The sequence below is a fragment of the Dipodomys spectabilis genome, unplaced genomic scaffold (genome assembly GCF_019054845.1).
Source record: "Dipodomys spectabilis isolate Male_0828 unplaced genomic scaffold, ASM1905484v1 ptg000599l, whole genome shotgun sequence".
Lineage (NCBI taxonomy): Eukaryota > Metazoa > Chordata > Mammalia > Rodentia > Heteromyidae > Dipodomys > Dipodomys spectabilis.
Genome location: NW_024871276.1, coordinates 121414 through 134385, shown reverse-complemented (window position 1 = coordinate 134385; position 12972 = coordinate 121414). Strand labels below are relative to the sequence as shown.

Here is a 12972-nt window from a genome sequence, read left to right as displayed (position 1 = left end):
TTCCCACTCCTGGTCATTGTTGCAAAGAGCCAGCCTTTCCAGTGTCTTTTGCTACTGTGTTCGGTTTTCATTTCTCTGATGTCGTTCTTTATTATTCCTTCCCGTCTGTGTGTGAGGGGTTTATTTTATTCTTCTTTCTCTAGGCTCTCGAGGTGAGATGTGAGATGATTGATTGGGGAGTTTTCCTTCTTTTTCTTTTCTTTCTAACATATGCACTGAGGCCGTGGATTTTTTTTTTACCCCCAGCATTGCATAGCTGTGTCAAAAACTTTGATTTGTTCACTTTTGTCCTCATTTCAGGCTTCCTCTTTGACCCATCCAACAAGCAAAGCTGTGCGGCTTCATTTCTGAGCACCTGGAAGATATGCTGTCATCTTTCTGTTTCTGACCACATGTGTCAGGGAGCGTGCTGTGCAGAATTGCAATTCTCTTCAATTAGTTGAGGTCTGTTTGGTTATCTGGGATGCAGTGTGTATAACTGAAGGCACATGTCCCAGGGGGCCCTTGGAAAGAACAGGCAGAGGCTGGGACGGGGGGGGGGGGGGGGGGAGGGGGGGGGAGGGGATGGTGGGGACAGGGAGGGGGAAGGGTGGCCTGTGCAGAAATCCAACATTTATGAGGCTTAGGCTGGAAGACGGCAGCAAGTATTAGATGCTTGTTCTACAGAGGCTGGTGAGATTCTGTTGATTGGTGATGAGTTTTTCTATATTCTCCCCCCCCCCCGCCCCCAATCACAAATAGGCCTTTTATTTGTCACTACTAAAACTCTGAGCTTTAAGGGGATTCTTGGACTGGTGGCTGGTATCCATCGGCTCACTCTGCTTTAGCATACATCTCGTCCCCAGTAGCTTTTCCAGAACCACCGCCGTCATCATGGGGCTCCATGAGTTTTCCCTGGGCTTCTTCAGCATGCTTAGCTTTCTAATGAAGACATCATGAAGCAGATAAACAGACCGGCAAGCCTTTTCTATGTCTTTTCCAGGGTTGTCTGGGATCAATTAATCAACTGCTTCTTTCAAGTCACTTGTCTATACTTCTCAGGTCGTGATGTCCATCATCCTCTTCTGGGTCTGGCGGACCTGTTGATGCTGAGCGTAGGAGGTCTCTTGGATCTGACTGTTGTGGTGTATTTTTTTTTAGTAAAACCAACACAGAAAAGATGAAGCAAGTAACCAGCTGTAGCCTTCACCTCAGCCTGAGCTCCCATCATCTGCCACTTTCTGACCACAGAGCACATGGCTTCCATGCCATGGAAGATGGTCAGGCAGTGCTTGCCCCGAACATCCTCAGTCATTAGCTTGAATTTCTAAATGCAACTGCATCGTTTTGCAGATCAGCAAGGCTCACGTCAAACACCCAGCCTAGGTGTCCATTGGATGTGATTCTGGTTCCGTGAGTCCTTGTGACTAATGTTTGTCCAATATTTTCTAAAATGAACATGGCCGGTGCGTTCATACCATCCTGATCTTGCTGAAAAAATGGATCCACTTCTTTCTTCTTGGGTCCCTTTTGGCCACCTTTTGTAAGGTGTTTGTTCTTGCCAACCTCCATGGTGCTAGTCAGAGACCCAAAAGGAGTTTTTCTATATCCTCACTGTTTCTAGTCATCATACTTTTTGCTTCAGGATTGATTCCTTTATCGTTTGATCATGGCCTTCTCTACATCCTGGTTATTTTCATTGTTAGGAGGTTTGCTTGACTAGATGAGACAGAACCATTTCTGATTTGCTTTTCTGGTGGCTAATTGGAGATGAAGAGTCTCATGGACTTTCCTGCCCAGCTGGCTTTGAATTGCAATCCTCAGATCTTAGTCTTCAGAGCAGCTAGCATTATAGGCTTGAGTCCGGTCCCTGATGCAGTTTCGAGCTGGCCTCTGGTCCCACCATCACTAAAGACACTTTCCAAGAAAACAGCATCTCAATGACTTTCGAAAGAGATACACACAAGTTTGCAGAAAGAGACACCATTGATAGGTTAACAGTGGGTTGAGATCATCCCTAGCTGCCTGCTTACTCTGTTAGGGACCCTAGACAAGCTCCCTAAACAAGTTGCCAGGTACCCCTAGAGAAAGAACTAATGTGAGCACTGACGGTTCCATCGACAACATGGGGGGACTCTGGGGGTCCTGTCGCTCAATGATGCTCCCTGTGAAGATGAAGACTTGATGTTGGGGATAAAGCTCGGTCAGGTAGCCCCACCCTGTTCACACCAGGCATTCCCTCCACCAGTCGGCAGCTCAGCAAATGCACCTGGGGAAGGCTCAGTACAAGGCAAAATCCCAGGGCCCAATCTGTGGGTCTTAGTGGGCCTGGGAACCAAGAGTCCCGAGGGCATCCAGCTCGATGCTGATTAGCACCCAGACTCCCCGGGGCTTGTAATATCATGACTGCTGATGAGCCCGTGTTAAGGGAGCACTTAACCAGATTCCAGGGAGAAGAAGTTTTATTTTTGTTTCTGGTGCCACTCTTGGGGCTTGAACTTGGAGCCTGGGTGCTATCCCTGAGCTTTGTGGCTTATAGCTAGTGCTCTACCACTGCTTCACTTCTGGCTTTTTTTGAGGCCTGCGTTGGCCTCAAACTGTGATCCTCAGATCTCAGCCTCCTGCTCAGCTAGGATTATAGGTATGCATCACCGGCAACCAGCAGAAAAAAGTATTTTTAAAGTGGGATAAGGAGGGTAGCAATAGTACACAGATGGCAAATAGAAGCTGGGTATAGGTGCCAGGACCAATGGCTGGCATTGCTTAATTGCTGGCCATCTGCAGGGTACAGTCCCATCTACTCTCTCCTGACCCATACTGTGAAGAAGGCCTCTGTCTTGTCTCCCTAGCTTTAGGACATGTTAGGGCTAAGGAGGAGTCATTATCTGGGGACCCACAATGCTGAACCTGGCTTGTCTTTCTCTGCCTTCTCCCCCAACTCCAATCATTCCAGGTACCTTCCCACTAACCTCAGATGTGAGACTTTATTCTCTTCCTTCATCACAAGCGCCTTTCCTCCAGGCACAGAACATACCAGAAGACAGTGAGAGCAGAAAAAGAGCCTGGCTAGGCAAGCAGGGCAAAGGCCTCACCGATAGAAGCCCTGCAAGCCTCATCATGGCCTTGAGCCATCCGGTAGACAGGCCTCTAGACATCTTACCACCATAACCTACAGCAATTCTGAGCAGGAATCTAGATATCTCATTACCATGGCCTTGAGCTATCCCTTAGGCAGGCCCCTGGTCATCACGCCATCACCCATTGCCCATCACCCATTGCCCATCTCCCCTGGAAAAGTTGCACATAAACCATGGGCTGACTGGCCTCCAGACGTGAGCAGTGGAATCGGCACCCAAGCGATGCATGGAGCCTCTGAGTAGCTCTGGAGACGGATAGGACCTGCAGGCTCTCCAATGATCATGAACGCCCCACAGCCTCTCCTAGAAACACCTCATTAACCCCTGCACCATGCACCAGAGAGGGGCTCCCTCTCTGGGAGAGTTGGAGACCATCGAGCCAAAGAACCTGATGCAAGAGTTACAGTTTTCTGTTATTAATAGAAAGTATTTCAGCTTCCAGCAACGGCTTCTACTCACAGTTGCTCTAGCCATTTTGTGCGAATTAAGAAGAAACATCCTCTCCTCAAGGCTCTTCCCTACCATCTTCCAGGAAACAGTTTGGGCTACTATTCAAGATTAAGAAGACCTTGAAGGAAAAGTGTCCCCTGGATTTGTGAAGTGCACAACCTGCCCAACACCACAGCTCTCCAAGCTTCTTTTCTCAAGGTGACTGCCTGAAGTCATCTCCCTTACCTGTGCCTTGCATCTACCCTACTAATCCTGCCTTCTTTTTTTCTTCCTCCTCCTCCTCCTCCTCCCCCTCCTCCTTCTCCTCCTCCTCCTCCTCCTCCTCTTCCTCCTCCTCTTCCTCCTCCTCCTCCTCCTCCTCCTCCTTCTTGTCAGTCATGGGGCTTGAACTCTGGGCCTGGGTGCTGTCCCTCAGCTCTTAGGCTCAAGGCTAGCACTCTACCACCACTTGAGCCACAGTACCACTTCTGGTTTTTCTGGTGGTTTATTGGAGATAAGAGTCTCACAGACTTTCCTGCCTTGGCTGGCTTTGAACTGTGATCCTCAGATCTCAACCTCTTGAGTAGCTAGGATTCTAGGTATGAGGCCACCAGTGTCTGGCTTAACCCTGCCTTCTTAAAAGTTATCCTAAGCTGGGTGTCAGTGGCTATTCAGCTACTCAGGAGGCTGAGGATCATGGTTTGAGGCCAGCCCAGGCAAGAAAGTCCATGAGACTCTTATCTCCAACTAACCAGCAAAAAGCCAGAAGTGGAGCTGTGGCTAGAGTAGCCCTGAGCCATAAAGTTCATATACAATGCTCAGGCTCTCTATATTCAAGCTCCAGCACACACGCTTGCATGGATGGATGTGTTCACTTGTGTATATGAGTGCACATGCACGTGCGCACGCGCACACACAGACACAGACACAGAGTCATGCTCATAAAGTTCATTTGAGTAGGCTGATTTGGCTATGAGCTAATCAACATTTAAAAAAATCACTCTTTGCTATCAGTGATTCAACAAGCTTGTGACTCTCTACTTTAGAAAACAACAGTCACTACTACATAATAATGTTTGTGCCATCAACAGACCTCGTGTCCATATGGTGATGGCCAGCAGCAGCTTCCTGAGTCTCCTGTTGACTGACTCCCTTGATTGCTTTGTGTTTGATTTAATCTCGCATTTTGTTTCTCACTGACTTTAAGCATAGTAAATGCACTGCCAAGGTTCCCAGTAAGAGGCCACTTTGGGTAACTGATTTGAAAACAAAATTAAAAGTGATCCAGGACTTCAAAGGTGGAGAATCAGTCAGTGCACATTTCCATCCACCATAGCTACAGCCTTTCAAAATAGCAACAAAGTGAAGGAAGCTGTTTAAGACTCTCCTTTGCTGAGATGAACAAAAAATTCCAGAAGGGACTAGATCAGATAGGGAGACACTCTGAAAGACATGGATTGAAGACCAGAGGTAGAGTTTTCCCTCTCAGCACCACAACGATTTGTGGTCAGAGAAAACTGGACTTAACCACGACAAAGAGTCTCCTGTTTTTTTGGTTTAAATGATTCAAGAATCACTGTTCATGGTGTGAAAGCAAGAGGTGAGTCTGTGGGTGATGGTGTGAAGCAGTAGAAAGAATGTTGGAAACTCTAGATAAGCAGATTGTGGAGGAAAAATTACTTGGCAGACAAATGTTCAATACTATCTAGGACTTTGCAAGTATACCCTACAATATTTGCACAATGATGCTATTGCCCAATGGCACATTTCATAGAACGTTGTTAAGTGACACATGATGGTAATTTAAGAACTCATTAGCATTTGCCTTCCACTGTCATTTACATTTCCTCACAGATTCTTGGAAGATTTTTAGATGTTCATTTGTCTCCAACCTCTCTCTCATTCCATAGCACATTCCTTAGCACATTCTCCCTCTATTACAATGATCTGCCTCTAGTTTAGACATAGTATTTCCCAAGGCTTCACCTCACAAATTTCTCACATTGACCCAGTTGAATAAAATAAAATTCACCTCCCTGAAGCTTTCTTCCTTTGGCCCCTGCAATTTCATTTGCTACTCCTGATTTTCCTGCTCTTCTTTTTCCCTCTCCTTAAATAGTGGAATTCTTGACCCGTGTCCTGGGCCTCAGAATACTAGCCTCTGCTCCATCTGTGTGTTTGAATCTAAGACACAGACTTCAGGCCTTTCCTTTAAGAGCTCCCACAAGCTCCTCTATTGGCCTGCTGAGATCCTCTACCACAGACTCAATGTAGCTAAAACCAAACCTTTCCACAAATCTCCTTTTGTGTTCTACTTCAGCATGTGGTACCAGGCCAGAAACTTAGGAATCATTCCAGCTCCACACATTCCACACACCCAAACCACCACCCACTCACCCACCCACCCATCTCCCAATTATCCCTCCCTTCTTCCCTCCTTCCTATATTCTGCAGGGCAGAATTGTAGTTCAAGTTCGATTCTAGTTCAAGTAACCTGAATCAGAAAGCTTCCCTAGATCCTCAGCCCACCTATGCCCATGAGCTCTCCCAGGTCTCCTGCTCCTCAGGCCCACTGCTCCCCAGTGGGAGGAGGAGGGGCAGTTGCTCCCAGTGTGTGTGGGGGTCAGTCCTTCTTCAGTAGATGTCTGGAAACTTTATTATTAGCAGACAAAATCTTCAATAGTACCTATAGGCCTTTCTAAGTATACTCTGCAATATTTGCACAATGGTCCATTATTAGTCCATCTTTTTCCATTGGGTTCTAGTGCAGGGTACCAGCAAGGACCTCCCCAAAACATTCATTTTGTGGATGGGGTGACAGAAAGGAAGATGGAGTAGAAGAAGGTCAGTCTTTGCTGAGCTGAGAGTTCAGAACCTGAAAGGGGTGTGTGGGGAGGGAGGGGGGGATAACAAAAACAAAAAACACCGCCACACACAACATGGAGGCTCCTGGTCCTGCCACACCCAACATGGCCGCGCCCTGGTTTTTTTTTCCATGCCTGACTTCCGGTTCCGGTTTTGAGTTTACATCACTTCCTTGGTTGCCCTGAAGCTCTTTGCAAGCTAAGTAAGAACTGTTGGTCTCCGCAGCCTATGCTCTGCCTCTTCTTCCTTCTTGTTGCCTGGTCTGACCAGCAGCCAGGGGCTTGAAGGGGGTGGGGAGCAGAGGAGGGGTTGTCCTAAGTGGGGGGAGGCTGAGGGAGAAAGGGGAGAGAGAGGTGTGCAGGAGGGGCAGCCAGTCATGCAGCCCCATAGAGGGTCTTTCTGGGCAGGTGAGAAGGTGGATGCAATGTGTGAGAAATGATGATGCTCATGGCCAGGACTTTGTGACCATCAAATGTGTGCCTGAAAGGAAATGGGGCGGGGGGGGGGGGGGGGGGTACGGGCAGCAGGGTATAAAGGTCGGCCAATAACAGCAGGGCCCTGACTCCCATCTTTGTCACCTGGCAGATGGCCCTGCTGTGGCTGGGTCATGGCTAGCTGGAAATCTTTATTGAATAGTTTTCATTAATGGCAGGAGATCTTCTCAGCCTTTTAAATGGGGCTGAAAAGATGGCAGGCCCTTTAAACAATGGCTATAGCCTCTGATTTTTATTTTAGAAATGAAGATCCCTTTAGGAGTTCTTTTTTTTTTTTTTTTTTGGTCCGGTAGTGGGGCCTGAACTCTGGGCCTGGGCGCTGTCCCTCAGCTCTTCAGCTCAAGGCTAGCGCTCTACCACTTGAGCCACAGCACCACTTCTGGCTTTTTTCTTTTTGCTTATGTGGTGCTGAGGAATCGAACCCAGGGCCTCATGCATGCAAGGCAAGCGCTCTACCACTGAGCCACTTTCCCAGCCCCCTTTAGGAGTTCTTTAAAGGAACTTGAGGACAGGGACATTCAAATAGAAGCGGTGAAACTTGGAAGCCAGAGGAATATTGCCACAGTTGATAAGGAAGATGGGGACCAAATGACTGTTCCCTGATGAGCAAAGCCATAACCCCCTTTACCTTGGCAGTGGACTTAATGGCCAAGTTTATCCTTCTGCACATCAACCCCCACATTTGGTTTTTCTTAGTTGCAATATATGATTTCTAGCCTGCTATTTTTTTTCCCCCTTCAGAAGTCTCCAGATAGGTGAGAAGCTTATGGAACCTTCTTAGGTGGTACAATTTTGCTTCCTGCTCTTACAGTTCTGGGAAAGGTATGAAGACATTTTCCAAGTGCATTGCTAACCTCCACAGCACACTGGCTGCTGACTACTGAAAGTCAGGAGCCACAGGTTGGAACAATGGGTGAGTGAAACACAGCCAGGGATTTCACTTGGTAACAAGGACACAGCTTTTGTACTAATCAAATGCTTAAAAAATATAGTCTGTGTTTTCCCCCCCCATAATTAGCATACGTATTTTAGTTATCAAGTGGTTCATAACAAACAGACTAATTAGGTACCTCAGTCAGTCATTTATCTAAATGAAAAGTTCTGCTAAATTGTATTTGTGGGCATTGATCAAAACTTAATGGGAAAAAGAGATTAAGATGAAAATCACAGGCTTCAAATTTTAATTAGTTTGCCCCCTGAACAATTGTGGGGTGTGACATGGTGATTGATTAGCTACTTACGTCTGCCTAGGAAGATGGGGTTCTGCCACCAAGCTGCTGAACACAAGAGCACTTTACAAAGCCTGTATCTAATGCTTTGTTATCCTTCTCTTCATTCCCACATTGAATAATGATACAGGGTGTAAGACATGCTTAAGAAGCTCTCATGCAGTAGCTCTAGGGGCCTCTGGAAGCAAACGGCCCAAAATGACTCCTAGGAGTCACCTTTTATCTCTTAGGGATGATTCTTCGTGCCTCAAGAATGATTGAACTTATTTCTTAAAGTTATATCTGTGTGTTTGTATTTTGGTCTTTTGTCAGTCATGAGTCTTGAACCCAGGACCTGGGTACTGTCCCTGAGCAATTTTTGCTCAAGGCTCTCTACCACTTTGAGCCACAGCTCCTCTTGCAGTTTTCTGGTGGTTCATTGGAGACTTTCTTGGCTGGGCTGGTATTGAGATCCTCTTGAATAGCTAGGATTACAGGTGTGGGCTACTGGCACCTGGTTCCTTTGGTCTTCCGTACAGGGCCTTGTTTTGTAGCTGAGGCTGGCTTCAAACTTGCCATCCTTTTGCTTCCACCTCATGGTGGCTGAGTTTATAGGTATGTACCACCATGCCCAGCTTCTGAAGGCTTTAATGGATCAGGTGGCAGATTTTGCCTTCAGCTACCATAGTTGAGCACAGAGTGAAACTTACATGGGCGCATGCCTGCCTTGCCCCTTGCTGGCGCTTACCCCAGCCACCCTATGAGCAAGGCTGTTGTCTTCACTAAGTTCTGAGAAACCTCAGCTGCAAGAGGCTCCTTGGCAGGCCTCAAGTCACCAGTTAGTAAATAGTCTCGCAGAGGTTGGATCCCAGATTGGAATCCTAAAGCCTGTGCCTCATCTCCAGAGCCCTATGGCACCTGCAGCTGTGGGCACCTGTGTCCCCCATCCTAGGGACTGTGCACTAGTGATCTTGTAGGGAGAAAATGTGATCCCACCTTCCTACTGGCTGAGTTCAGTTCACTACCAAGTAGTGTTTGTGCAAACCAAGGCCCCAGGCAGCATGTGCTTCCTCCCACCCATTCCCACCACAGAGATGTATCTCAACCGTTATGAGTCATCTGTGATATGAAAACGAGCCCCAGTGCCTAGCAGTCAGGTCTCTCTTCCCGCTAGCTTTTGGTGAGAGTTGAGCTCCTCATGGTGCTGAGGCTTGGTCCGGGGAGTAGGCTGGAGAGCTCCAGCAGCTGGGTGGTTTATTATAATCATCCCACCTGATTCCTATTGTAGACGACAACATTCTACTCATCTTGATCCTGATACTGTTGTCGTGAGGCAAGGAGAAAGAATGACCCAAACACATACCTTCAAAATATGTCAGCCAGGTGTGGTAGCACATGTCCATAATCCAGTACTTGGGAGACTGAGGCAGGAAGACTGGAACTTGAGGCCAGCCTGGGCTATATAGTGAAGTTATATTACCAGTGAGATGTGCAGTAGCTATGAATAAGGAGGTTATACAGAGCTAGACACCAGTGGCTCATGCCTGTAATCCTAGCTAGTCAGGAGGCTGAGATCTGAGGGTTGAGGTTCAAAGCCAAGCCCAGGCAGGAAAATCCATGAAACTCTTATCTCCAATGAACCCCCAGAAAACCAGAAGTGTCACTTGGCTCAAAGTAGTAGAATACTAGCCTTGAGCAAAAATGCACAGAGCCAATGCTCAGGCCCTGACTTCAAGCCCCAAGACTGACAAAAAAAAAAAGAAGGATTTACAAGAAACTTGATGTTATCATTGATTCTGGCTTATGTTGGACCCCCAAGGGCTGGGATTTCAGACATGTGCCACTTATACCTGGCCAGTTGATGGGGAGCTGGCGGGGGGGAACCAAGCCAGGAAGGAGGAAAGCCAGGAAACTGAACCTCCACCCCACTGGAGAGCCCTGGGATGACATGGGATGTTGGGCACATATGTAGAATTACCTCAGTTCTCCCCATTCCCACTCAGGCCAGGTGCTAAGGTATTTACTCTGTCTGTCAATGACTAGTTAACCATTCTTGCCATCCATGGGGACCAATATGTCTGTCTGCACAGCTTCTTCAAACAACAGAACGCCCCCAACTCCCCCAGCCACAGAATTTCTCATGCTAAAGGCCTTGAAATTCCCCTTAATGATTTTATTTTTGCTCTTGAAAATCCTATAAACTCCGTCTTCAAAGTCTGTCTTAAATCTTGCCACATCTCTCTATTCCCATCACCATTTTTTTTCCACTAAAATTTTACAACAGTTTCCCAGCCCAGAGTATGGAATGAGCTCTACCACTGTAGTGTAGCGGGAGCTGCTGTCTTTCTTAAGTCAGGCATCTTTCCCCTTGCTCAAAACCACACAGCAGCTTCTCATTATTTATAGTCAAAATCTTCACTGTGTCCTAAAAGGCCCTGCATGACCCAGCTCCTGGCTTTGCTTCTGATCCCCATTATTATAACTTTTCACTTTGTTCCCAGGCTATAGCAGATTGGTTTTCTTACTTCTCTCTACCCCCGGGCCTTTATACTTACTCTTCTAATGTAGAACTCCACTCCCAATATTTATATCACTCAATCAGCTGCGCAATGCCCTGCACAGATCGCTGCACGAATGTCTTCTCCGAGTATGTTTTCTTTTTTTTCTATAGCAACAGTCACGAGCAGAGTGATAGTTGTTTACATTTTTTTAAAGCTGTATTTTTTTTCATCTTTTCTTTTTTGGTGCTAGGAATTGAACCCGGGATGTTGTACTTGCTAGGCAAGAGCTTTGCCACTGCGCTACATCCTAGCCCTCATTTATGCTTTTATTTCTTTGTGTCTTACCTCCTGTGTTAGAATATAAGGCCTGCAATGGAGTCTCAGCATTACCTCAGCTCTTGAGAAAGGGCTGCCTGTGCTAGTTGGGGTTTTGTTGTTGTTTATTTGTCATTTTAAGGATTTGGGGTGAGTTGTTTAATAAAGAGTGTCCGTAAATGGCACTATAAAAGGTGAAATATCAAAAGGCGCTCGAAGCAAGAACATGACTAGTACAGAGCAAAATGAGTCTCTCTCCCCCAGCCCCGACAGTGAGCGGACCCTGTCATGGTCTGTCATAGTAGCCGCTAAAAGACAGACTGCACATGTATTTGCTGCGATGGAAACCGCAGGTGGTGGCGGTTTATTGAGTCCTGGACTAATAACGGATTCTCAGTCCAGAAGAGATCACCCATCAGTCCAGACCTTTCAGAACAGACAGCAGAAATTGCTTTCCTTAGTCTGACAACTGCCTGCCAGCATTCTTCTCCCAGCTGGCACTAATAACCAGCAGGAGCTCTCAGCAGAGTGGATCGAAGGTCTGTTTCCCACTTGTTCTTCCCTAACATCCTGTGCCCATCTCAACTGGCTCATTTTTCCTCCCTCCCTCCCTTCCTTTTCTTTTCTTTTCTTTTTTGGTGCCAGTCCTGAGGCTTGAACTCAGGTCTTGGGTGCTATCCCTTTTTCATTCAAGACTGGTGCTCTACCACTTGAGCCACTGCTCCACTTCTGCTTTTTGATGGTTAATTAAAAATAAGAGTCTCAGGGACTTTTCTGCCTAGGATGACTTCAAACTGGAACCTTTAGGTCTCAGTCTCCTGACTAGCTCATATTACAATATGAGTCACTGGTGCTTGGCTTGGGAAATTCTTCAATTACAGAAAAGTAAAAGAGAAGAAGAAAAATAAGACTACCTATTTCCATCGCCCAGCGACACCACCATTAATGTTCCTATATTTCCTACTTATGTGTTCGATGTATATTTTTATGTAGTTTAAATGTACAATTTTATATCCCTCTTTTTTAAACTTAATGTCATAACATAAACACCCATTCTTGATATGCCACACTCCGAGAATACCTTTTTTAATAGTTACATATGATCCCATCTCCCCATTGCAGGCCATTTAGTGTGCTGCTTATTTGTGAAGCTTGCAGGGCCCGCTAGGATAAAACACCCTTATGTGTGCATCTTGGCTGGCACTCCTGATTACTTCTTTAGGATAGAGGCTCAAAAAATGCAATAACTAGTTCTAAGGGATACAGACTCTTAATACGTTGTGTGAGATTTCATTTTGATTTCTCAAGCTGTTCGAATGTGACTTCCATAAAAGAGCTCCAGGAAAGCAGATTGCCTGCAAGAATTTACTTCAGCATTGAAACGTCTCAGACCCTCAGTGTTTTAGCCCCCAGTTTAAATGAGCCCAGAAATCTGCCACAGCCGCCTCCTCTCCAGGCCCTCTCTCCATCTCCAGTCTCCAATGACAGGCTGCAGTGGAGCTGGAACATCTTTCTTTGGTAAACAGTGTCTTGCCTTGTTTGCAAGGATAGTTTTTGTAAGTCTTTCTGGCAGATACTGGGTTTATGCCTAGAATCACGTGTATTTTTGCACGCCTGGTTAGGATACCTTGAAGGGTTATACTTGATTTTTTTTCTTCTTCTTCTTAACTGCCCGTGTGCTTTTGCTGGTCTGTCTGGCCTTGCTCAGGTGCCAGGATTACCTTGGCAGGGACTGCCTTGAAGAACCTTGAGTTGATAAGGAGCCCCCCCCCCCACAAGGCCAGGCAGCCTGCAAAGGGGCCTTGCCAAAGGTGAGCAGCTCATAAATGGGGGAAACCATGACAGACACAGATTGGAGGAGCCAGGTCTGTCCTGGGAGTGTCAAAGGTTGCAGATGGCTTGAGAGATTACGATCCAGTCACTCCACATTGGATCATACATGCAACAGGATTCAAATGAATGCCAGACCCCACCCATCTCCTGGACCTGAAAAGATCGCCTCTCTTATATCCTATTCCTGCTTAGCAGCAAGTGGTAGAGACAC

General features: G+C 46.7%; 1 pseudogene; it reads right to left on the bottom strand.

The window, feature by feature from the left end:
* Positions 1-774: 774 nt before the first annotated feature.
* LOC122100732 lies at positions 775-1551 on the bottom strand (annotated as a pseudogene).
* Positions 1552-12972: the final 11421 nt, after the last annotated feature.